The sequence below is a fragment of the Gopherus flavomarginatus genome, chromosome 2, assembly GCF_025201925.1.
Source record: "Gopherus flavomarginatus isolate rGopFla2 chromosome 2, rGopFla2.mat.asm, whole genome shotgun sequence".
Lineage (NCBI taxonomy): Eukaryota > Metazoa > Chordata > Testudines > Testudinidae > Gopherus > Gopherus flavomarginatus.
In genome coordinates this window covers 17446782-17472964 of record NC_066618.1, presented here as the reverse complement: position 1 = coordinate 17472964, position 26183 = coordinate 17446782, and the positions used below count along the sequence as shown (strand labels likewise).

At 39.6% G+C, this 26183-nt stretch overlaps 1 protein-coding gene across 14 annotated transcripts in view; it reads left to right on the top strand.

Moving 5' to 3' along the window:
* Positions 1 to 26183, top strand: part of KMT2C (lysine methyltransferase 2C) — a 339555-nt gene that overhangs the window by 10456 nt on the left and 302916 nt on the right. Inside the window, exon 1 of one of the 14 annotated variants that reach the window (XM_050940394.1) lies at positions 20136 to 20723. The exons of the other annotated variants lie outside the window; for them this stretch is intronic. The gene's annotated coding sequence lies outside the window, so the exon portion shown is untranslated. Of the gene's footprint in view, positions 1 to 20135; positions 20724 to 26183 lie in introns of those variants that run through there. 14 annotated transcript variants of the gene reach the window in all.

Genomic DNA, 26183 nt, shown 5'->3' with positions numbered 1-26183 from the left:
TAATCATTAAAAAACGCTTTTAAACTGTGTATTATATGTACAAAGGTACACTCATCAGAGGTCTCTTCTATGGGTTCATATCGCCTTGGGAGGGTTGGGAGGGTATTTCAGTCAAGGTGAGAAAAAGACCCTGGCTGTTGAGGAGAACAGTGTGCTGTGTGCTCTCCTCAAGCTTGTCCTCTCCTCTTCCTCCTCATCTTTCCCATCTGCTAAATCCTCAGGCATGGCTGAGAGTACCCCTTCCTCGGAATCCATGGTCAGGGGTGGGGTAGTGGTGGCGGCCCCCCCTGGAATTGCACACAGCTCAGTGTAGAAGCGGCATGTCTGCGGCTCTGCCCCAGAGCGTCCGTTTGATTCTTTGGTTTTCTGGTAGGCTTGTCTGAGCTCCTTAACTTTCATGCAGCACTGTGTTGAGTCCCTGTTGTGGCCTCTCTCCATCATGCCCTGGAGACTTTTTCAAATGTACTGGCATTTCATCTTTTGGAACGTAGTTCTGATAGCATGGAATCGTTTCCCCATACAGCGATCAGATCCAGTACCTCCCATGCAGTCCATGCTGGAGCTCTTTTTCAATTCTTGGACTGCATGGTCACCTGTGCGGATGAGCTCGACTGGCCAAACAGGAAATGAGATTCAAAAGTTCGCAAGGCTTTTCCTATACACCTGGCCAGTGCATCTGAGTTGAAAGTGCTGTCCAGAGCGGTCACAATGATGCACTGTGGAATAGCTCCCGAAGGCCAATACCGTTGAACCGGCAATATCGATTTCAGCGCTAATCCCCTCGTTGGGGAAGAGTACAGAAATCGATTTTAAGAGCCCTTTTTGTCAAAGTAAATGGCTTCGTTGTGTGGATGGGCGCAAGGTTAATTCGATTTAATGCTGCTAAATTCGATCTAAGCTCATAGTGTAGACCAGGATTTAGTGTGAAAATTTGAAGGCGAACAATCCTGTTAACTCCTCTGCATGCATATGCTCAGTATAATCAATTCGTTGCCAGAATTAGAGAAGCAAAATATTTTTGAAATAATGTTTTAATTTGATTTCACCCAAAGGGATGAACCAACCCTCGAGTGATTTAGGTCCTGGTGAAATGATCTGATTCTGAGCCCTGATTTGATCTTTCTTTGTGAGCAAAAAAAAAAAAAAGGAAACGTTGACAGAATCTATCAACTTTAAGGAAAGTCTTTTTTTCCCCTGGGGACTGTATCTTGGGACCCTTTGGTCAAATTCTTCAAATTTGGATCACTGCTTCTTTATATGGTTGATGTAAATATAGAGCAACAACTATAATTGTACATTTAGATGGTTAAGCTAGATAATTGCGTCTGGAGTAGCAGAGTGTATTGCTGTGGTGCCTTCTTTGTATTTGTGAATTGGGCATTGAGTGTTCTATGATCTGTTCTGGGTGACTACAGTTGTATGCTGGAGAGTCTTTAGTTTTCCATTTGTGCAGCAAGTATCCGCATCTGCCATGATTTGCATTGATACAGTTAGGGTTTGTCATAAACAGATAGCTAAGGGTTAATGTCTCTTTCACCTATAAAAGGGTTAACAAACAGTGACCTGAAACACCTGACCAGAGGACCAATCAGGAGACAAAATACTTTCAAAACTGGGTGGAGGGAAGTTTGGGTGTGAGTTCTTTGTTCTTCTCTCGGAGGGTCTGAGAGAGACCAGACATTACTACAGGCTCTCTAAATTTCTTTTCATAGAGTAAGTAAAACAGGCGGTTTAGACTTTTTAATTGTTATAACTCTATTTGCAATTGTGGATCTGGATGGTTAACTTTTATATGTGTAGTTGCTGGGAATATTTTGATTTGTATTGGTACTGGTGGGAAAGTCTCTTTCTGGTGTCTGTAAGCTATAAGACTCTGTAATATTTACATCTTGAAGTTACAGAAATAATTCTTTACTTTTTTCTTTCTTTTATTAAAAGATTTCTTTTTAGAGAACCTGATTGATTGGTTTTTCTCTGTTGCCCTTGTTTTATCCCAGGGGATTGGGATAACTCGCCAGGACGGGTGGGGGAGATAGGGAGTGATAAAATCTCTCTCTGTTTTCCTTGAATCTGTTTGCCTCTTTGAGGAAGGGAAGGGAGATGCTTCTCTGTATGGTGATTTAAGAGGTTAGATCAGTATCTCAGAATAGCCCAGGGAGGGAAATTCTGGGAGGGGGAGAGGTGGGGGAATGGTTTATTTCTCCTTGTTTTAAGAACCCAAGGGATCTGGGTTCTTGGGGTCCCCAGGGAAGGTGGGGTGGTCAGAGTGCCCCAAAACACTATATTTTTGGGTGGTGGCAGCCTATCAAATCTAAGCTGGTAATTAAGCTTAGGGAAATTCATGCTAGTATCTCATTTTCTAGACTCTAAGGTTCAGATTTGGGAAAGATTGCTAGGACAGGGTTGCCCATGAGCTTTGTGCGAGATCGAAGCCAGGGATCTTCTGCATTGGTTCTTTCACAATGTTTATTTGTGACTCCTTGTGAATTCCATTCTGCTTTCCAAAGTTCATCAGGATTGAACTTGCATTGTTGAAAGTTAAATGTGTGGGTCCAAAACAGCTTACATGACTTCAAGCAGTGGTGAGGGACGTTGTTATGGCCCTGGTGGCTGGGAAGACGTTCATTTTCCACAAATCTCTGGAATTCCCAAAGGATTGTGGCATTGCAGCGAATGGATGGGGGAGCAATATGCGACAGCACTGGCAGCCAAAGTGTTGGGGTTAACGTGAGGGTTCCAGTGATGCGTTTCATTGCAGTGTTTAGTTGGACACCAAGTTGAGTATGGCTACTTCTGGCCTACACTGGCCCGGCACAGTCCTCAGCAACAGAGTACACAGAGTACACTGACATCTGTAACACTGATGATTCCCAGTTTGTGCTTGCCAGTTTCTGGGCCGGGTTGACCATTACTTTATCTTGGCAGCTGCCTTCTTCAGATTATCATGGAAGGTTAGTGTGTGATAGGTTAGAGTGGGGTCATGTCGCACAGTGTTGCCACAGAAGGTCACTTTCAGAGTGCACTTAGCGTTTCTTTTATCAAGATGGAATGCAATGACTGTTTGTTTTGTGGGGATTTGGCTTGAGCCTCCATTTTCATAAATATTCCTCCATGGTGCTTAGGTCCTGTTCAAGGTGGACTTGATGTCGCTGAAGGTGGCTGTTTGCATTGCCAGGGCAAGGTCATCTGCATATACAAATCTGTGAGCTTGTGACCGAACATCAATTAATGACCTCCTGGTCTTCAGAGCAACAACTCAAGCCACCATAATAGTCCTCTTCAGGGCCAAGTAACACTCCAGATAGATTCTGGAACAAGGCTCCTCCAACTTAACAGTGAGGATCTTTCCCGGATGAAGTGTGAGCATCTGGCATAACGCTGGTGTCCTGACACTCCAAGAAACCCATATCTCTAATGATCAGCAGGCCAGATGCTACTGTATCCATGGTTACAACCTCATGATTAGCCACTACTATCTGAAATACGGCCTGGCCATATACATGAAGAACACCATCATGGATTTTGATGTTTTCCCCCCCAACTGAAAAAGAAGCCACCTACACAACTGCCACCAGGGTAGGGCAGCTGCACAATGTGTATAAAGCCCCTAATTCAAAATGACTGAAACCAGCACTCCCAAGAGCACTAATCCCAGCCCTATACATTGGTGGTTTTAACAGCACCACACTATATGGGGGTATGAAGCTGATAGTAAAGACCTTTCGGACAGGATGTCTGCGGAAGGTCTGCAACTGATCTTCGATCCAAATAGCAATCAGCTTTCCACTCTGCTTGCTGGCAACATGATTACATCCTGGACCTCACCATTTGGATCACTAACAAAACCTTATTCCTTTGTGAGGTATACCAAATTTCAGGGCAATCTGATTCACTGTACAAATTTTAGAAGACTTAGAGTTGAGATTTAAACAGAAAGCTGTTCTTAACCATAACTATAGAGCTCTTGCTCTGCTATAATTATGCTTGTACCTAGAGGCCATGACCCCATTGTGTTAGACACTGTCTAGACAGGTAACACAAAGATGGTACTTACCCAAATGACTTTACAATCTAAAATTTAAGACAAGACAGCAGGTGGCTAGGAGAAGGAGATTGGAGTGATGAGAGCATACGAGAACAATGAGGCAGTTATGAACAGTGGTGCCTAGCCATAAGCAGTGGTGCCGACCCATTGTCAAGTGTTTTCTAGACATCAAGGTATAAAGTGGATTTTAAAGAGAGATTTAAAGGGAGTAATGTAGTGACCTTAAGTATTTTTACAGAAATCTTCTTCCATGCATATGGGGTGACATCAGGTAGAATATGATGGTATTTGTCTGAAAATTTGACAAATGGACAATTAAAGGTACTATTGCAGGAGTAATGGCAGGATTTAGGTAGATGATAGGTAGAGTCAGAATATCCATGAAGGGCCTTAAAGTGAAGGCAAGTAGTTTGTGCATGATGTGATAGAAAAGAGGGTGCCCATGGAAGGATAGAAAGAGAAGGATGTTGTGTTCAAAGCAGTGAGTCAGGAAGATGATTTTTGCAGCGGCCTTTGGTATGGATTTAAGAGGTGGCAAGATTGTATTTGTCAAGGCAAGAGAGGAGGAGGAGGAGGAGGTTGTGATAGCTGAGAAACAAAATGATGAGAGCTAAAAAACTCTTTTCCAGGCCATGTGGAAGGAGAGGAAAGGCTGGATCTTGTTGAGATTGCACAGAAGAAAGCGGCAAAACATGACCTTTATGTATGAGTCTGGAAAGGGATCTTAGTTAAGAATCACATCCATGTGATGGCGGTGGTGTTTTCCATAAAAGGGGAAAAGGTTGGTGATAAAGATCAAGAACTCAGTTTTGGTCTTGTTGAGCTTGTGTTAACAGCTGGATATCCATGAAAAGTTGTAAGAATAATACTGTATAGGTCCAGTAAGACTCTTGAGAAGTAGCTTTATACAGTAGAACTTTGTTAATCCTGCCCACACAGTAATTAGTACAAAAGTGTTTCTTTCGCCACTTCATAGTAAAGATTTAGTAGCCAAATCCTGCAGTGAAGATTCGTTATGGTGGTGATAGTTGTGACTCCATAGATAAGCTGTATCCAGACTTCCCTTCAAAACCCTGTTTTCAACATTTATCTAACTTTTGATTGGAGTAACAGATTTTTATTTATTTACTTTGTAATAGTATGCTTAAAATAGGGTCTGAAAAGATCTTTTCCAGAGACTTCGAAAAGTGTTTGATTTAAAAATGCTTATGCATGCTACTTAATTTAAAATTATTTGAATTACTACTTATTTTGGCCCACGTTCGCAGCACTAGGTTTTCAGAAGTCCAAGATTTCACATATGCGGATAGTTTTTCAGACACACACGCACAGAATGTTTGCTAGAAAATAATTATGTAAGAATCTTTTTCATTAGTTTGACTGCAGTCTGCGTCAGGGTAAGCCAGCATTTAATGATATACATGTCCGTTTCAGAAGAGCCGTAATGCAATTCTACATTTTCTCTTTGTAGATTAACTATGTTTCTTTGGCTCATCCCCTGCCCTCCACTTGATGTACCATTCAGACCCCTGATTTCCCCTGCCTTACTTGGGCTTTTTTACATTTGTAAATGTTAATTTTGAACATTAATTTTTTTTTAAAATGTGTAACTTTAAAAAATGTAGGAGTTTCAGAGCAACATGGGGGAAGCCAGGACTGCTGCCTGGCAAGCTTGGAATCCTTGTATGGGTGGAAGGCCAAACTTTGTGCATCCATTGCATGGAGAAGACTTAAGGATCTAAGCTTTTGATTCTCAGTTATGAGTGGAACTTGGGTAGTGGCTGAATAAGAAGATTGTTGTATATGTTGGTGGTTTTGTAACTGTTTTGTTTCATGAGCAGAGTTGTTAGGATGCGTATTAGTGTGAATTGTTTTTATTTGTATGTGTGCATGAATTTGGTGTTAAGGTTGGGACCAGAGTTATTTATGTAATCGTGATTTATGATTTCCATAGTTTTGAAAGTTTAGGTTGTTTTAAATGATGTGTTATTAAATCTTTGAAACTGTAGTTAACAACATTAACTGTTTATTGAATGTGTAGTAATATGTTGAGCTTCTACAGCACCTCTTCTCAAGTATCTCAAGGAGGTTGACCGACATTAAGGGGTTATGGCAGGAATAGTCAACTTTTTATCAAGGTCCAAATTTCTTGGCCACGGTAAAGTCAAGATCCAGACTCCAGAGGAACATTTTTTACACCACAATAATGATGATAATAATAAGGGCAAGTCTACACTACAAAATTAAGTCAACCTAAGTTAGGTTGACATTCAGCCACTGCAGTAATTACTGCGGATTTTTGTGTTCACACTATGCCCCCCCCCTCTGTTGGCGGCACGTGTCCTCACCAAGAGCACTTCCACCGATTTTAACTGACAATATGGAGCATTGTGAGGCACTGACAGCCCAGAACTTCGTCAGCCCCATGGCAGTGAGGCTCTGCAATCAGCGCTGCACTTACCTCGCCTTTTGCTGCCTTTCACAGTCTGAGCTGTCAGTACTGGCAGTCAAAGGCAGCCACAGGCGACGTAAGTATAAGTGAATAAAAAGATTTCGCCATCTATTCAAATGTGTCTGGCAGTCCAGATTTGGCCCATGGTCTGGCTATTGACTACACCTGGATTAGGCATTCCAACACCCTGTGTAAAAGGGATGTGTTAGCCCCTTGGTCACAAAGGAAAACTGTGGCAGAAGTAGGACTAGAACCCCAGGGTATGTTTGCACTACAAGTGTTACAGTGGCACAGCTGCCCCACTGCGGCTATACTGCTGCAGTGTAGACACTTTCTATAGCACAGAAGGGGTTTTTCCAGTGCTGTAGTAAATCCAGCTCATTGAGAGGTGGTACGTTGATCTAGTGGCATCTGTAGCGGGAGTTAGGTCAACCTAACTACATTGGATAGAGTGTGAAATTTTTCACAGCCCAGAGTTATATAGCCAGGTTGACCTAAGTTTTAGGTATAGACCAGGCCCCAGTCTCCTGACTTCCGGTCTTTGATACAGCCACAAGACCATCATTTCACCATGTGTCCTATGACATGGGAAATTCTTTAAGAAAATGCCAGACTTCTTCAAGTTATACTAACAAATATACTGTGGTACATTTATTAATACATTATGAAATATCATCAGTTATTAAAACTATACTACATTTGTCAAAATAACAAAGAACATTTTGTGATACAGTATCTTTGCCTTTTTATAGTTTGCTCACTTACTGAACTGAATTAGTAAGTAACATGCAACGGAGGCCTCCCAGTCACTAGTAAAAATGAGCGGGTTTCTACTGTATTTCAATAATTATTTCCTGAGCTATTAAAATCTAACAATATGCTTTGGATTTTTCACTGCGGTTACTAGAGAGATGGCATGAGGCATCACCATTCATATTGTGGTTCAGTCATTGCTTAGTTCATCAGATGATGATGTAATAAAAAATCAGTTTTGTCATTTGCTGCAGTGATCACTCTGGAAATGAGTTTCTAAGAGCACTAGTGCTTTCTTGTAAAATAAATTTAAACTGGATAGAGAAGAAACATAATTTTAAATTTCAGGACATCTATTTAAAAACATAGACAATGATGAGTAATGCACTCAGACTGAAACATGTGAGTTGTTCTTTAACTCAGTCACATGGTACTTTGAGATTGCAGCTCCTAAGGAACTTTGGAGAAGTTCCTATAATTCTGAGCCGTGTTGTATTTGTTGAGTTATTTGATTAAAAAAATTGCAATGCTATAGTATAAATAGTGCATATTAGTGAGTAGTGTCCACTGTTTTGGGAACTCTTTTTTATAATCAACTATGTGCGCTACAGTACCTAGGTATAATAGAACAAGTAAAGGTTAGACCTAGCTCAGTTCAAAATATTTTTGCTTTTCGCACATTTATATCTCTTCTTTAATTCAAAATGTATTTAAAAAAACAACTCCTCACACCTTATTGCAAGCCATCCCAACATTGTATGCAAGTGCTACTGTGCAATATAATGCTTCTTGTAAGATTCTAATTTTTGTTGGTTGGGACCCTCCTGTCTTGTCTTTTAAAAGGGCTATTCCAAAAGTGTGAGGATGCTTTTATGAGGTTTCTTTAATAATAAAAGTTAATTTGGTACGTGTCACAATTAGCTGGTATCAGGAAGAAATTGAATGTAGAAGCAATTTACTTCTTCCTCTTAGTTATTTTTATATCCTACTCATGACTGTGATATCTAACCACCACATGACATCCCAAAAAGAAAAGGTGTTTTTCATAACATTATGTCCCCCCCCTTGTTTCTGCCTGTCTTTCCCCTTGTTAGTGTGCATCTTCTCTGCTGCCACATCCTTAGTTTCTCTCTTCTTCCTTTTTTGTATGAGAGCTTAGTGAGGGCTTCTAGGACTTTCTGTTTGTTTTCCTGTTCTTTTCTGTCTGGCTCTGTATCATGGTGACACACCTTCCTGCTGACAAGGACTTGGAAGCGGCTTCCTCCATAACCTATCTACACTATCCCTTCAGTTGGTCTGAGGGGGTGACTAAAGATCCATATGTGGCATTCCCTTCCATGCCCAAGCTTCTGATGATGCAAACTTTTAGGGGTGATCTGCACTGCAAAGTTAGGATGGCTTAACTACATCACTCAGGTCTGTGAACATTTCCACACCCTGTGCCATGTAATTAAACTGACCTAAGCCCTGGTTTAGACACCACTAAGGTGATGGAAGAATACTTCCGTTGACCTAACTACTGCCTCTTAGAAAGGTGAGTTTACTTCAATGATGGAAGATTCCTTCTGCCACTGTTGTAATTGTCTACAGTGGTAGAGCTGCACTACTGCAGCTGTGCCACTATAGCATTTCTAGTGCAGACATACTCTTAACAGGACGGAAGAATCCCATGCACTGCTACAGACTAGGGACCGAATGGCTAGGCAGCAGTTCTGCAGAAAAGGGCCTAGGGGTTACAGTGGACTAGAAGCTGGATATGAGTCGACAGTGTGCCCTTGTTGTCAAGAAGGCTAATGGCATTTTGGCCTGTATAAGTAGGGGCGTTGCCAGCAGATTGAGGGATGTGATCACTCCCCTCTATTCAACATTGGTGAGGCCTCATCTAGAGTACTGTGTCCAGTTTTGAGCCCCACATTACGAAAAGGATATGGAAAAATTGGAAAGAGTTCAGCAGAGGGCAACAAAAATGGTTAGGGGGGCTGGAGCACATGACTTACGAGGAGAGGCTGAGGGAACTGGGATTGTTTAGTCTGCAGAAGAGAAGAGTGAGGGGGGATTTGATAGCTGCTTTCAACTACCTGAAAAGGGGTTCCAAAGAGGATGGATCTAGACTGTTCTCAGTGGTGGCAGATGACAGAACAAGGAGTAATGGTCTCAAGTTGCACTGGGGGAGATTTAAGTTAGATATTAGGAAAAACTTTTTCACTAAGAGTGTGGTGAAGCACTGGAATGAGGAGGTGGTGGAATCTCCTTCCTTAGAGGTTTTTAAGGTCAGGCTTGAAGAAGCCCTGGTTGGGATGATTTAGTTGGGGTTGGTCCTGCTTTGAGCAAGGGTTTGGATTAGATGACCTCCTGAAGTCCCTTCCAACCTGATATTCTATGATTCTATGTGCAAGTACAAGTCTTGGGAGTAGACTTGTTGAGGTCAATGAAGCTGCTCATATGAGTAACGTTACACATCTGCCTGATGTTTGCAATATCAGAGCCTAAGGCTATGTCCACTGCAAAAAAGATGGTGTTTTTTTTCATCAGCATGATAATTATCCTGCTGTAAAATCCTAGTGGAGATAAGGCACTGTAGTTTTTACCACAAGGTAGCTAAGTGAAGTCAACACTATATCTTTCCCATGGTTGATCTTGCCTAGCTACCTCGTGGTAAAACTGTAGTGCCATTTCTCCACTAGGATTGTACACTTGCATAGCTAACAAATGGCAGATACTTGTTGGAAAAAATGGGCCTTTTTTTGTCAGTGAAGTCATGGCCTAAGTGAGCTGCTGCTGCAGTGGTCCTCTTCCCAGCAAAGCCAGAGTTTGAACTTGTTTCAAACTGCTTCCATCTGGGAAGTTCAGCTAAGGCAGAATGAGATGGTTCATTTATTAAGCAGTGTTTCACGCCGAGAGCACATTATACCTCTGCTTTATGAACTTCACTGGCTGCCAGTAGACTTCTGGGTGAGATACAGGTTGTTGTGTTTGATCTATACATGACTAAATGGTTTGGGACCTGCTTTACTGAAACAATGGCTGCTCTCCCTATGTGATACACACGGCAGCTGTGATCATCCATGGTGCTCAGACTTCATGCCCTCTGGTCAAAATGCAAAAGGGCTGGCAACATGGAAACTATGTTGGAAACTACATTGATGGCTGTATTAATTGTTAGGAAAGTTTTATTGTTCAGGAAGTTTTTTCGTACACTTAACAAAATTGAATGATTGTAGTTATTTTCAAATGTATGGAGTTTAAGATAGGAGCAAATGGAAACACATTTAAATAGATAAAATGAATATTTACTTCCACTAGACTATCAGTTCAGCTGCTTCTCCTTTCACTAATTCCCTCCCTCCTAATTCCCTCATTCTTTTCTTCTCTTTTATGCATTACTTTTTTCATATCCCCCTTTTTTGTTCTCCCCAAGGACACCTCTCCGACCCCCGAATAGCCATGTTGCCAACTCAAAATATTTGATGTTTTTCTTAAAATCCCTCCTCCTGGAGCTCTGTGATTTTGCTTGAGAATCTCAGCTTTCATTTAAAAAAGAAAAATGTATCTAGCTCTCAGGTTGGAGGAGAAGAATTTAAAAATAAGAATCCTAGGGGCTCCAAAATCAGTATGCAAATAAAAGTACCCAGCATTTATTTTTAAAAAATAATTATTTTTATGCCAATCCCATATTTTTTGGTGTGGCCTGACTTATGAAATTTGAATGCTTGGAGTAGACATACTGCCACAGCACCTGTACCACTCTGCTTGCCCAGTGTTTTCTAGCAGCAGCAGAATGAAACTGACATGATCCTCATCAGTTCTGCTTTCATCCTGCTGGGGAAACACTGTGCAAGAGTTAATGCTTCTCTGGCCTGTAGGGCATAAGCGTGGGAGAGAGAGCTCATAGCTCTTTGGGGAGCTGTGGTGCCAGGGAGGGGGTGGAGTAACCAAGCCAGAAAGCACCCGAGGTTCCAGCTCTCCAAGCTACAACTCCAGAATCTGTGTGGGTATGATTTCACTTCTCTGTTTAATGCTCCAGTGAATTTCCAGACCACAGCCCTTGCAAAGTTAGAGAATTATTCTAGAGAAGAGAATGGGAAGGCGACTAAGAAGGATTTAACTTGTGGGGTTTCCAGCAGGCTTTTCTACCTGTATCTCATAGGGAAAACTGTAGAAGAAAGTGACTGAGTCCAAAAACTGTGAAAAACAAATTCATAAAATAAATGTTCTGTAAGGAAAGTTCCCGTCAATAAAATATATTTCTAAAATCTTCCATGTAACATTAAGGGTCAGATTGTGGCTGGCCATTGCTCTGGGGCATAATTTGGGAGGAGAGTTGAGAGCTGCTTCTTCCCTTCCATGTGCCCTTGAACAGTGGGAAACCACAGTGGTACTTCTTCCTTGCACTCTCTGGTAGTTCAGGGACTTTTGCCAGCTAATACAGCTTGAGGTGTAAGCCTCTCTGAAAGTGAGGAGGAGGCAGGACCTCTTGGGGACCTGATTTCTGGTGGTGTGACTTTGCACTGCTACCATTGTGGGCCTGTGCCATAATCTCACAACCTGGCCCTAAACTATAATGCAGGCCAAATCATTAGCATTTATTGTAAAGGGACTTGGGGAACAAGTTTTGAGACAGATATCAGGGCACCGGTTCCCAAAGGCTGACTGCACAATCATATCTACTGAAATGTGCTCTTACCTGTGGTATTACTAGTCCTTTACATTATTAAAATTTGGTGTAGTGACTTAAGTACTCTATATTCTCTCTACATAAGGATTAGGACACACTGTTAGAGTAGTGCGGATAAGTTTTTGTTGATATTGGTTTATGTATCCATTGTGTTTCCAAGCAAGGGACTTCAATCTCCAGGCTTGTGAATCAGGTATCTTTAATAAGGATTTAGTTTATTTAGAACTAAATGAAAAGAAAACAGAAAATATTTTTGAAATCTCATTTACTTTTCAACGTTTGTGCTGTCTGTTTTAGGATTTTACTCATCTTGGGTACTGTCTTGATGGGCAAAAAAGTGTGTGTGTGTTTTCTCAATATTGGTAGTTAACGGCCTTGTCTAGACTAAGATTTAAGGTGTGATGTTAGTATGTGTTAATTGACGTGTGTTAAAAATCTAATGTAAGCAAGGAACGCTGCTTTTAACATGTACTAAACTGGTGGAGTTAAAGACTCTAAGGGTATGTCTACACTGCCCATGTTGCAGTGTGGCTACGGCAGCACTGTGACATGGGCAGCATGGACATGCTTTATTGCCTTGGAAGAGCTCTCCTGGCGATTTAAAAAACAACAACAAAAACCTCCACCCTGAAGAAGTAGCTTTATCGCTGGGAGTGCGGCTCCTGGCGATAAAGTGCTGTCTACACTGGCACTTTTCAGCACTAAAACTTTTGTCACTCGGGTGTGTTTTTTCACACCTCTGACAACTAAAGTTTTAGTGCTGAAAGTGGCAGTGTAGACGCAGCCTAGCTTGGCCACTCTAGCACAAGCTAAAGTATAACTTGCCTTATTTTGACTGGAGTTTTAGAAGGCATTTGTCAGTTTCATCAAGCCAGCTAACACAATTTAACAACATGCCTTTAAATGTTAGTCTAGACTAAGCCATGAATTCAGGCTGACACATGTGAAGTTGTGTGAGCTGGGTGTGCTGTAGCCTAGGGTCCCTCTAGCCTTTAACATGGCCAACTAATACAGCTTCATATGTGTTAATACTAGTTTAAAAATGCACACTAAGAGGGCTTCTCAGTCATCGAAAAATAACCTCTTTTTTGCCAGTGAAGACACAATGTCTCAGAGTGAAACTAGACTGTTTTATGAGTAGTTAGTTTCAATTTCAGGTTCTCATGCAGTATTACAATTTTCTAGTTAAAAATGTTAAACGTTTTCTTTCAAAGCTTTTTAAGATGATGAAAATATTGGTATTTTCATAAATGAACAATAGGTGCCCTGATCTTTGTTGTTTGTACTTGTCTGAGGTAGGGAATAAGTTATTTGGGACAAAGTTCTTTAGATCTTAAGTGTTTCAACATTTTTTATACTTACAGAGCTATGTAAATTTAATTGTAAACCATTTAGAGATGTAAGCTTTTTGACTATATTTTGTGGTATATATTTACCAATGTCTTAATTACTCTATCTAGTCATTTTTTCTTTGCTTTCCTTTAATGTAAATGTTTTTAAATAATTTTAAAATTAAGTTGATTTTAAATTAAACTAACCAAGGACAGGAAGCTAATACTGAAAACCCAAACTCTTTTCTTTTTCTTCTTCTCAGATGTTAGAACATGAAATGTTATGCTGTACCTTCACTCTGTTGGAAAGGATTTGCCTTCTGTATTGATTTTGATGGGGAAAAGGCTTACAATATTTTTATGAGAAAGTCTTAGTCTTATTCCCTGCTACCCTTTTCTTGCCGCTAATCCAGTTGTCATTAGTCTCTCTGGTTCCACATAGGCTAGAAAATGATCTGTTGTTGATAATGGTTGTCAGAAATGGCTCCCCCTTACTACTCCATCTGAAGTGATATTGAATAAAGGTCAGCTGCTTACCTGCTAGTGTAATCTGGACAATGATGTCTGCCCCCATTTCTTCAATGCTGTTGAAAACACCATGTTCCACTGGGGTCTCCATCATGCTTTCTGTAGCAGTGTTCAAAATAGTCTTGCCCTGTCTATGCTAACAGATAAACCATTCAGCATCAGTTGAGGGGAACCCACTGTTAGTAATTATTGTAAGCAAGAGTCACTCCCCTATTGCGGTCTTATGTGTAGCCTGTCTATTCCATCTCTTTCTCTTCTTTTGCTCCTTCCTTTCACTTGGTATTTAAACTCCCTCTTGCGTTTATTTCCCCCCTTCTGGAGCACCAAGTAACTTTAATTAGCACTATGTGTGCTGTGCTTTTGCACAGAGGAGCTTTCCTGCAGGAGCTAACTAGCAGGAGTGTAAAACTGACACAGATCACAAGATCCTTGTCACTTCCACAGTGGTTCTGTGGGAAAGCATTACTATGTATGACCCAGCTCTGGCAGTTTACAATTAGTACCAGATAGGATGTTCGTGTTAGGAGTGGGTAAGGGGAACTGTGAGCTTTGTGCAATCTAGCATCAAATTTAAAGCTTTGCAGGGTTTAGAAAACCCTGAAAAGTGCACTACCAAACCACAATGGGGTGTATGTGATACAGCTAGTTCCCTGCTTATTGGGAATGTTTAATTTAATTGAAATAATTAATCTTATTTTAACCGGACATATTCTGTGCTACTCCAGGACCATTGATATCCCTGGGTGATAGGGCAGAATTTGGCCCTTTTGTATTTAGAGAGCTATTGCTGTTCCTGAGCCTGCATCTTGTTACTGTTTTAAATTCTAATTAATGACATGATCACTAGAAATGTATCCAAATTTAATGGCTTTAAATCACACTTATGTTATTATGTTACCATGCATATATAGTTAATACATGAAATGCACTCCTTGACTCTAAAGGATAGTACCGACCTGTGTTGGGCCCAAAATGTGATCTATGTCAGGATTGTAACGATGTGGAGAATTTCATTTGGATACTAAATATATTTTTATTCGGTAATTAATTAATTTTCAAAAGTATGATTATTCCCTCTGGTCTGTTAGTTATCACTTTTTTGTCAGAAAAGCTGTATTTACTGAGAGAAGAGGAACAAATGGAGTAGTAGCATAGTAGTCTAGGAGGCTACTAAATGGTAACCCACCTCTACATTTTAGTAGAATATCAAACCTTAAGATGAACATTCTTTTGATCTCCTTTGCTGCTTCCTCCCTTTCTCCTTTTCGTACAACACAAATGTAGTGTTCAGTGTTGAGTGCATATTCAGGTAAAACTCTAACTGATAAATATGCTCTAGGAACTATTTTGGGAAAGTGCTAGGTCCTGTGTTAAACAGGAGGTCAGAATAGATCAGGGGTTCTGAAACTGGGAGTGGTGAGATTATTACATGGGGGGTTGCAAGCTGTCAGCCTCCATCCCAAACCCCACTTTGCCTCCAGTATTTATAATGGTGTTAAATATATAAAAAGTGTTTTAATTTGTAAGGGGGAGGTGTGGCACTCAGAGGCTTGCTATGTGAAAGGGGTTACCGTACAAAAGTTTGAGAACCACTGGTATAGATGATCACAATGGTCCCTTCTGGCCTTGGACTCTGTGACCCTATGAAGTCAAAGAGCTGGAAAATAGTGTGTCAGTAAAAGTTTTGAAAACATTGGAGTCTTGTCTGAATGACAACAGTCTTGCATTCAGAGTACCTTTAATATATTGTTTTTATTATAAACTCTATCACCAAATTGTGCACATGCCTAGACTATGATAACCAAGTGACACTGTTGTAAACCTCATCTCCTTTCTATTTTTTTCATTTGCACTGATAGATTACAGTCTACATTTTAGGCATGAAACAATTTGGGGCAGAGGCTATATCTTTTTTGTATTCAGAGGCGTGTCTAATGCTCTCCCTGAGTGCTATAAAATAACATTCCAACATCTTTAAAGTTTAAATAAGAGTTACAAAGTTCAAATAAAAACAATGAGGAGTCCGGTAGCACATTAAAGACTAACAGATTTATATGGGCATGCCCAAATAAATTTGTTAGTCTTTAAGGTGCCACCGGACTCCTTGTTGTTTTTGTGGATACAGACAAACACAGCTACCCCTCTGATACCGTTCAAATAAGAATAAAGGGAGAAAAGAAGTTAAAATACACGAGGGGGGAAAAAGAGATACTTCCTAATGAGATTTGAAAATAGATGAAGGTTTTGGGTTTATTTTTCTCTTCTCTTTCTCTTTCTTTTATTGTTCGTCAGTCTTTTCATTTTTCTTTTTCTTTCACTCCCATTGTCTTTCTATATGTCTCGTCTCATCTTTTTTTTAAGGTTCAGGCTGGCAGCTGCTGAAGAAATATAGTATCACTTATTTCCAGAAGAACTTTATTCTCAAAGCCTACTGTTGAGTAAAATTGACTAGCAGCCCAGTCCTATGTCTTTTAATCATAAGTTGTCCTATTGGTTTAATTGAGTAAGGGCCATAGGATCAAGCCCTTATGTTGGAGGATCGAAATCAGCTAATCAGCAGCTGTGCAGGAGTGTAAAGTTACTTGTATTGTCCAGCTGCTGGTGCTGCTTTTTTTGACGATGTCACTTTGGTTTGGGTGGCAAGGGGAAGAGGTAGGAATCTCAGAATGAACTGAAGATGGCCTACCAACGTGTACATCGTTGTAGATCTCAGACACTGGTACAAAAACTCAAGTCAACCCACTGGGAAATAAGATGAGTTATACAGTAGAACCTCAGAGTGATGAACACCAGAGTTACGAACTGACCAGTCAACCACACACTTCTTTTGGAACTGGAAGTACGCAATCAGGCAGCATAGAACAAAAAAACCCAATACTCGAGAGTGCTGTATTAAATGTAAACTGCTTTAAAAAAGGGGAGGGGATTTAAAAAAAAAGGTATGATAAGGTAAAGAAACTTTCTGTGCTTGTTTCATTTAAATTAAAATGGTTAAAAGCAGTATTTTTTTCTGCATAGTAAAGTTTCAAAGCTGTATTAAGTCAATGTTCAGCTGTTAACTTTTGAAAGAACAACCATAATTTTTTGTTCAAAGCTACAAACATTTCAGAGTTACGAGCAACCTCTATTCCCAAGGTGCTTGTAACTTTGAGGTTCTACCATATTGCAATAGAAAAGTAATGCAGGTGGTGTCAGTATTTGTCAAATGATGAAGGGAAAGCAATTTTTATTGTCAAAATTTTACAGAAAACTGTTTTAAAGAAAAGATGGTATAAATAGAAATATTAATTTAATGTGCATTGTTAATTACTTAACTCATAAATGCACACAAAACCTTACAAGACACATGGTGGTCTGTACCTTGAAGAATTTCCATTAACACATGTAAAATAAGGGCCTGATCCTGTGATCCCTTACTGCTAATGTAGTTGTCCCATTGATTTCAGTAAGTCTACATATAATTGCAGCAATACAGTTGGTAGTAAGATTTTCAGGATTAGACTACTAGAGACAATAACTTAACTTTAAAGACCCATCAACTTCAAATCTAGTCAATTGGGGGAAAAAAAGCAGGTTTGATTAGTATATCTCTCCCTGTATCCTGCTGCCACTTTTTGTAAACTTATGATCACTCTTTCCTATTTTTTTTCTTCTTATCTGCTGCCTTGTGAAATATCCATCGCAACCATAGGTGAAACTGACTATACCCAAAATGCTGTCAAATGCACAAAGTACATAAACTGCGGGGAAAAGTAAGGAAATATTTCTTTCTTATTTTTCAGTTTAGTAATTTTGGGAGTGTAAGTTGTAACAGAAGGCAAAATGTTTTCAAATGAAAACGAGACAATTATGTTTTATGATGTTCCTTTACATTTGCATCATCATATACTCTGTACAGCTTGATCCTTTACTGCTTACGTGGTCACTCTGTTGTAGTTAGCGTGAAGACTGGCTGCATGAAGCACTACGTTACTTGGGCATTAAGGCCCATTTCTTGTAACAAATGTGCCTCTATCCCCAGCACCTGTGCAGAGCCCCTTTTAAATTTAAATCAGTGGGATGCTGTGCAGGCATGGGGGTCTGTATACATGGAGCTCATTGCAAGACTGGGGCTGACATTGCTTTTCAGGGGGTTTATAATGCTGCTTATTATTTATTGTTATAAAAGTGTCTCCTGAATAGAAGCTTGTTACCCAAGTTCCAAGCCCTCATCTAACTTTCCCCTTTCTTTAGATTTACAAAATATAAAATAAAAATCCGTTTTTAGGGTTTTGATAGATAGGATTTTCATCTTCCGCCCTCAGATGGACTTCTTGCATTGCTCTAATAGTGTTGTTTTGTAAAATAAAAAATTTGCAAGGGATTAATTCTGCTTTGACTTTATTTCTAAAAAGAAGTTAAAAAAATTAAGTATTTGTCTGCCATTTTTGTAATTCCATAAATTAATGCAGTACTTAGCATGAGCTTCTGTGTACATTTGCAGAAATGAAACCTAGATTTCAAACTAAGGGCTTGTCTGTACTGGAAAGTTGCTGTGGTTTAATTTAAGGTATAATTTTAAATTTATTTAGTTAAACCAGTGCAAATCCTGGGCATGTTTTTAATCAGAAACTACACCTAGTTAGCTTAACTGGAGTGAAAAGCCCTTCACTGGCTTGGTCTACACTTAAAAGTTGTGTTGGCATAGCTATTTTGGTCAGAGGTATGAAAAAACGTTTGCCTACAAAACCCCCAGTGTAGATGCAGCTATGTTGACAGAATGATGCTTTTTCTGACAGAAAAAACTCCTTTTCTTGGTGTAGGGCTGCATCTATACTAGGGGACTATCCTGGCATAGCTATGTAATGGGAAGTTCCACACTAGACTTTTTTTTTTTAACCTAAGGCCTTGTCTACATGGGAAAATTGACAAGAACAGATACTGTGGAATACATTGTTCTGGAATAGCTCTCTGTGTGGACAACATTCCAGAGTAAAAAAAATTTGATTTTGTTTTTTCTCTACTTTTTATTCTGTAATAAAGTAAATTTTACTCTGGAATACTGTCTGCATGATGGATTAAGCTGAACTGTAAAGGGGCACTATAGCTACTTCAGCAAATTTCCAAGTGTAAACAAGAACCTTTGCAGCTTCTGTGTTCAGACAAGATCTTAGGCCTAAAAATGTTCAACTCAATTGGGTTAGAAAGAGTTCTTATCAATTTAAGCTAAATTGATATTATGAAATCTTAAACCCATTTAAAAGTATCCACAACAGAAGTCTGCACCAATTTAACAACACCAGTTTCTAAAATATTCAGTTAAATCATTAAAGCTTTTGTATATGGACAAGAGTCAACATTTCTTTTTTTAAAAAACACAGGATAAATCTGGAGTAACCCCATTGATTTTATTGGCATTAATCTGGATTTACAACTATGTAACTGAGAACAGAATTTGAACCTAGAATTTCAGTTTTCAGGATAGCCAGGGAATAAAATTCTCTGGTCCTCTCTGGGTTTGCCAGCTATAGCTCAGTGTTGCTGTCAGGATTTTAATCTGTGGATTGGAAACAGACTTCTGATTATTGAATCAAGTATAAAATCCCCTTCCCTTGTTTCCCCTTCCCCCAACCAAACTGACCTAGACACAAAACGTTTCCCAGCAAACTTGTATTATTTTATTTTATTAAGGAAACTCATAATTACCATACTATTTAAACTGATTCGTCTTTAAGAATAGATCAGCGCAAATGGAATAATGATTGCTTTTTTTTTTCCTTTCTGTGCAGTGCCACTAGAAGGAAACTTTGCCAGGGGCCATTTGTGGGAATGGGAACGGCGAGTTTCGTAAGGGACATTTCTCGGACCAGGTTTTCCAACGAGTCAATTTCAAAGTGGGTTGGGGAAAAGTAGCAGCGTCTTTAGAAAAGAGTTAAAGAAGCCCCTTAATTTCAAGCTAAAATCCTGCCTTGAATAGCCCCTTAATACCCAAGACGTGTGTCTGCTAGAGAAGGAGGAGGGATCCATTTGTACGTGTTACAACTTTTAGTGGTGCTTTGTTAAATGGGGAAAGTACGGGGGGAGGGGGAGCTGAAGGGGGAAATAAAGCGTGTTGAAGTCTGGCTCCTACCCTGCTCTGGAGGCGTTTGCCAGAAAGGGACTATGGGGAGGACAGATTGCACTAGCCCAGGGGCTCTTCGTCCGCAGCCCTCCGGGAGCAGCCGAGGCGCGGAGAGACGTGCTGTTCCTCATGCTCTTGCGGAGTTCGAGTTGCATTGTGCAATGCAAGCCCTTGGTGTGTCTCTCTTCGCTGCTGCTACCGCCGCACCAGTGTTACAATATCGCAGCCAGGCTGCTGCTGCTGAGGAGCTGCGGTGGCTGGGTGAGGGGCCCGTCCGGAGAAAACGTCTCCAGGCGGGTAGTTAAGAGTTAAGCTGGGGGCCGCTTTGCGTAGCTGGAGCAGCCGGGACTGGTGGCTCCGGCTCCTGCCAGGGGGAATCCAGGCCGCACATTGGTGGCGCCCGCAGCCGTCGGATCTACTTTCTCTAGCCCTGCTTTTTTCCTCCCCTTCCCCTCCTCCTCCTCCGGCGGCTCCAGTCTGGCTCGGGGAGGATCCCGAGAGCTGAAGTTCCGAGGCGATTCGGGGCTCGCGGAGCGGCCGCTGCCGTGGGGGCTGTGGCAGGACACGTCTAGAAGCGCGCCTGCCCCTTGTCCGTGCCCAGGCTCCCGGGGAAGTGCTCGCAGCCGGCGGTGGATTTGGGGAGTAACATGGCTGATCTAAGGGAGTGCTGAGCAGTAGGTGTCTGTACGACGCTAGGCTTGGATTGTAACATGTCAATAACTTCTCCTTCCTCTGGACGATAAGCCAGGGCACCGATGCCAGCCCCTCCATTTTCCAAAGAGGTTTTGTGAGAGGTTCTCAGGCTCTGGATTATGGTGTGCAAAAACAATTCGCTAGGGGTGAGTGTGTCTTGCGTTTAACTTCTTTGTATTAAAGGGCAAAATGTAACAGGCGGCACGGGGCTGCATATGGCAATCTGCATTATAATTCTATGGAGACAGATGGGGTGTCAACATAAGGAGGGGTAGTAGGAGCTGAGGCACTAGGTTGGAAACTTATCAGGAGTGCTGTGGTGACACTGACACTCTAGAGAGATTTTCACACCCTTTGGTCAAAATCCATCTCCTGAGATCAAAATGTATATATCTGTCCAAGTTACAGGTTCACTGTATAATCTTCAACTCAAATAAAAGACGCAGCTCAGGACTGACTGGTGTTATATGATCAGTAGTCCGGTCATTTGTTTCTAAGTGTGTGTGTGTATGTATAATGTACATTTTTTTTTGTTTTTGTTTTTTGTTTTGTTTTGTTTTTAAAAGAACATGTTTTTTTTAAACGTGGCCTAAATATGATAAATAAAACTAATTTTATTAGCCTTTTTTTTCCACTTGAGTGCTGAGGTGTCCTGAAACTTAAAAATACAGTAAGGAATAGGATTATTTCTTCTATATGTTTCTTAAATATTCTACACATGCACATAGTTATTCTTGTAAAACAATGTAATCTTAAATATTTTCACATCTTTTTTAAAATATAGTATGTCTACAAAATTTTAGATTCTCTTCTCCATCCTTTTCCTGCTCATATTAATTTTAAATCAGAAAAATACTATTAGATGACCTGTTTGTAAAATATACTGAAAATACAGCACGTACTGGATGTTTAAACCATCTTATATTTTGATCTGTGATCTATGAGCAATGAACAAATAGATCAAAAGTCAAGGAAAGGATTATATAACTGGTTTGGTTCAGTGTATTTGTTACACACTATAAGGGAGAGCTGTTAAGTATGATGTTTTAATGTTATGCTTATGGCCCAGTTAATTCAGTATCCATACTGTTGAACTATGACTTTTATCATGTAACTAATGCTAGATACTAAATATCAAACATTTGACAAGTGAAACATTTGTTAGTTGTATACTAGATTCATTGTATGTTTGAAAGACATTCATGAGTGTATGTGTAATTTTTATTATTTGACATGTCAGTCTTTGTAGTATAGTATGATTCTTGCATTGTTCAAAAGGGGTACTTTAAAGAACCTTATGCCAGTATTAAAGTAGTCACATGTTGTTGTTATGCCTGTGGAAGATAGACAAGACAAATAGTCAATTTTGTTATTGCAAAACTAAAGCAAATATGACATTTGAAGGCTTTCAGTGAACATAAAAATAATATATGCTCAAATAAATAAAATTAACCATAGCAGAAATGCTAAATATAGCTATAGTCGTATATTAGCATACTGTAAATACTTAATGTACTATGTTAATGCATAATAAAATGCCCACTTCCTGTAGAAAAAACTGTAGTTCACTGTCTGCTTAGTGGAAATATTTTAAACCACTATGGTTATAAGACAATTGGAGACAGAAGGCAAGATATACTTTTATCAACAGTGCTAATGTGATGCAGCTGCATCCATGCTAACCATTCATTAATGTGTCATTAAAGAGCACTGTACATTTTATTTCTTAATGTTTTAAAAGCATGCCGCTTTTAATCCATCCATCAAAAATATCCTTTCCTTCTGACAATATGCTTTGAGTATATTGGCTACCCAGAATAATATCTTTGTCAGATTTGTGTACTCTGTTGATTTATGTCCTAGAATAATTAAATATTACTTATTCTGCACTCTTCTTTCTCAGAGAGACCCCTGTAGCCTTTTAGTGAAATTGTTGATTAAGATTTTTTGTTTTAATAGTTTATTTTATATTATGGCATTTGACAGTTTTTGTCATAACAGTGGAATGTGATCACAACATGTAAACTTCCTTAGCATAGATTATTCACCACATTTCCCCAAAGAACATTCTCCTAAAGGTGAACTGCATAGCCAAAACGAGAATAAGTCATGTTTGGATTTCTTCTTTGAATGCGTTTTCTGATCAGGCTGTAGGGGCTGTCTCTCCATCCCTCACAGCTGTGCCAATTTATGTTTTCCTAGTTTTTGAAATGTTTTTTCTCTCCATGCTTGAGTTTGAAGAATTCAGCCCAGCAAAGTGGGAACTACCTATACACAGAATAATAGGGAGCATGACTATCCAATGTTGTCAAATGCACAGTGTAAACAAACTGAAAAATATAGAAATATTTCTTTCTTCAATCTGTATTTTAGTTCTAATAATCTTATGAGTTAAAAGGTAAAAATAGTAGGTAATGCTTTTTCAGAGAAGTATGATTTTCTTTAAATAAGTTGATAGCGTGCCTATAGCTAGCCTTTTATAATTCTATTTTTCCTCAATGAAATCTTTTTGGCACAACCTGGTTCACTGGCAATATCCCACAGTGTGTTATCACAGATATCCAGTGTCACATTACAATCCATGGCATTTGCTGTGTCATAGTGGTACATTCCAGGATACCTTCAGTGAACCAGGAAATGCCATTAGGCGTTCGGACGGAGATAGTTGGGAAAATATTATGGTGGAGTGATAGCCACATCATAATGAAGATCAGTAGAGAGTTTTCAGTTTAATGGGAGTCTTATATGTTTATATCTTGTAATCCAATAGAAATGTAAATAAAGTTAGTTAAACCTTATTTCTGTGGGGGATCCAGGGTTTGTAGAAAGTATTCAGCATACAAATATATGTTTAATTCAATCTTGTTTAGGTATTTTCAGTGCTGGACTTCTTAGGCTAAAAACAAGTACTAACATAAGTGGCAAAACAGCACAGCTTTAATTACATAACAAAACAGACCTATTTTTGTTTAAGAACGGTGTCTACTTTGTGAAGAAATGTCTTCATGTGCTTTTGAAAACATCAAAGTGCCTCATGTAGGTTTTATTTTCCTCTTGCCATGCACGTGCATCACCAACCTTAATGGGAGATCATTTTGTATATACTGAGGATATTTGATCTCCATTAGTGATGCTTTAAAAGTTAGTAAAATGTTGCTCTATACATTTTCTTCTTACCTTGCTCCCACACACAGCCTATATGTTGTGTAGGATCACTGTTTAAATGTTGTTTTGAACAAGTGTGGTTTGCGCTAATGGTGCTTTTACAATACTATGTCTGAAAAAAGTGTGTTGTGCTAGTTCAACCAATCTTTGCATTCTAATTGTCACAGTATTGAAAAGTAAAATGAAATATGTCAGATTGTTACGAAATCAGACACTAATAGAAACTGAAGCCGTGCATTTTCAAACCACACTTCAGTTTTTGCAGATGTAATATTATTTTAGTAATGAGTTGTTTTGTTTTAAATACTATTGAGAAGTGCACATGCCTAAATTGAATAGTTGTGTGGTCTTATTGCAAACTGTGTACTTTTTTCCCCACTTACCTTTGTTCACTGTCATGCCTAAACAGAGGCCCCAGTTCTGTAAAAGAATCTACATACCCAGCCTGTAAGGGAGTTTAGATTACTTCAGTGGGAATGTCTCTGGGAGGAAGGATGAGTGTAGATTTTTATTATTTATCATTTTATAGTTGTCACAGGTATTATTCACAAGACAGTTTACAATCTAAATGATGGACTTAACAGTCAAGTGAAAAGGAAAGGAGAAGGAGAGGATCAAGAAAAGAGAAAGTATATGGATAATTGGTTATTTAAATTACACACTTATACCATTAAGATGTATATATGTCGTTTGTTTTTGTTCAAGTGAGAATAAAGGATTTGCTATACTAGTTCAGAACAATGGTCCATCTAATCCAATATGCTGCATGAGTTGAAGAAAGGTGCAAGAAACTCTGAAATGGACAATTACGGAATAATCCTTTCCATAGGGGATCTATTAAGAGATTGAATTATGCCCTAAAGCATAATCGATTATGTTCTTTCCAAGCTTTTAAAATTCTACCTGATGTAACTGAGGGTGTTTGGCATCATAATGAGAAGTGTCTTTAGGAGTGGTTTGAATGAGACAAGGGTGGAAGGTTGACAGATTTTTGAAGGTCTTTGCAAGCTAGTTGGACAGTGTGAGAAGATCATGCTGCTGTTGGCAGAGCAGAGAGTACACAATGGAGAGAATGTGAAAGAAGACCAATTCAGAGATGTAGTGCATTGAAAGAAAGGGCTAGAAATTTGAACTTGATGTGCAGCACAGTACAGAGTCAACATAGTGACTCAAATTGGGGCATGATATGGTTTGGATGAAGGGTGGCTGGTGCCAGATGCTTAAGATGGAATGAACAGAACCAGGGGAACTATAGAGTGATCCATTGCCTGTTGTCCAGTCCTAGCTTCTGGCAGTCAGAGGCTTAGGGACATCCAGAGCATGAGGTTGCATCCCTGACCATCTTGGCAAATAGCCATTGGTGGAGCTATCCTCTATGGATGTATCTAATTTTTCTTTGAACCTAGTTTATACTTTTGGCCTTCACAACATTGTTTGGCAATGAGCTCAAAAGGTTGAGTGTGAATTGTGTGAAGAAGTACTTCCTTATGCCTGTTTTAAACCTGCTGGTAATTCATTTCACTGGGTGGACCCCTGGTTTTTGTGTTTATACGAAAGGCTAAATAGCACTTCCTTATTCACTTTCTCCATACTTTCTCTATGATTTTATAGATCTCTACCTTATCTCTCCTTACTTGTCTCTTTTCTAAGCTGAAGAGTCCCAGTCTTTTTAATCTCTCTTCATATGGAAGCTGCCCCAGACCCCTAATCATTTTTGTTGCCCTTCTCTGCACTTTTTCCAATTCTAATATATCTTTTTTTGAGATGGAGCAACCAGAATTGCATGCAATATTCAAGGTGTGGGCATGCAATGGATTGATAGAGTAGCATGATATTTACTGTCTTATTATTTATCTCTTTTCTAATGGTGCCTAACACTCTGAAAGCCTTTTGGATTGCCACTGCACATCGAGTGGATATTTTTGGAGAACTATCCAGAATTACTCCAAGATCTTTCTTGAATGGTACCAGCTAATTTAGACCGCATCATTTTGTATGTATAGTGGGGATTGTTTTCCAGTATGCATTCATTTGCATTTATCAACATTGGATTTCATCTGCTATTTTGTTTCCCATTCATCCAGAGCAGAGGTTCTCAAACTGGGGGTCGGGACCCCTCAAGGGGGTCGCACGGTTATTATATGGGGTCGCGAGCTGTCAGTCTCCACCCCAAACCCTGCTTTGCCTTCAGCATTTATAATGGTGTTAAATTAAAAACACTTTTTAAATCTATTTATGGGGGGAGGGGTCACACTCAGAGACTTGCTATGTAAAAGGGGTCACCAGTAAAAAAGTTTGAGCACCACTGATCCAGAGTATCTCTTTGCAGTCAGCTTTGGCCTTAACTATGCTGAGTAATTTTGAATCCTGTAAAAAACTTGCCACCTCATTATTCACCCCTTTTTCTATATCATTTATGAATATGTTGAACAGCACAGTCC